This window comes from Austrofundulus limnaeus, unplaced genomic scaffold (genome assembly GCF_001266775.1).
Source record: "Austrofundulus limnaeus strain Quisiro unplaced genomic scaffold, Austrofundulus_limnaeus-1.0 Scaffold1687, whole genome shotgun sequence".
Lineage (NCBI taxonomy): Eukaryota > Metazoa > Chordata > Actinopteri > Cyprinodontiformes > Rivulidae > Austrofundulus > Austrofundulus limnaeus.
In genome coordinates, this window is record NW_013954089.1 from 21,320 (window position 1) to 22,020 (window position 701).

Consider the following 701-nt stretch of genomic DNA (forward strand, 5'->3'; position numbering starts at 1 on the left):
ACCCACTTTATCCTGGCACAAAAGCCTTTTCTCTAAAAAATGTTCTTTTTTCTAAATTGGCATGTTTCCATTAAGCAAATTTGTTTCACAATTACAATTTGCTTAATTTTCTGACCAATAGAAATGCAGCTACTGGCACATTTGAAGTTGACAGCTGATGTACATGTGATGCTAACATGTCTGATTTGAATGAAATGATCCTTCAGTGTCTGAAGCACAGCGTTTTTCCTTCTTGATGATAAAAATAAAGTTTTCTTAATGTCAAACATCTGATTTATTGTCTTTCTTCTTTTTGAAAATGTGAGTGATCAATTCATGTAAACTCAACCAGTCCGGGGTTGTAGCCAACAGGATGCTGGAACAGGATAAACTCCCCAACACCAGATTAAAGCAAAAGTTTCAAGGCTGGCATATTACAAGTGGGATGTTGGACAGACATCCAGTGATGTACAACATTTAATTGCTAGGTCAATCTTTTAGCTACAGTATCAGACAGTGTTTAATTTGGGGACTTTTTGTGGAAACCTAAAGCCTTCTGTCTGAGAATCGTAACATTTTTTTCATCCTAAACTTTTTAGTCTGACTGCCTGGTTCTGTTCTCAGTTTTACTCCTGCATTGATTCTATCTATCTATCTATCTATCTATCTATCTATCTATCTATCTATCTATCTATCTATCTATCTATCTATCTATCTATCTA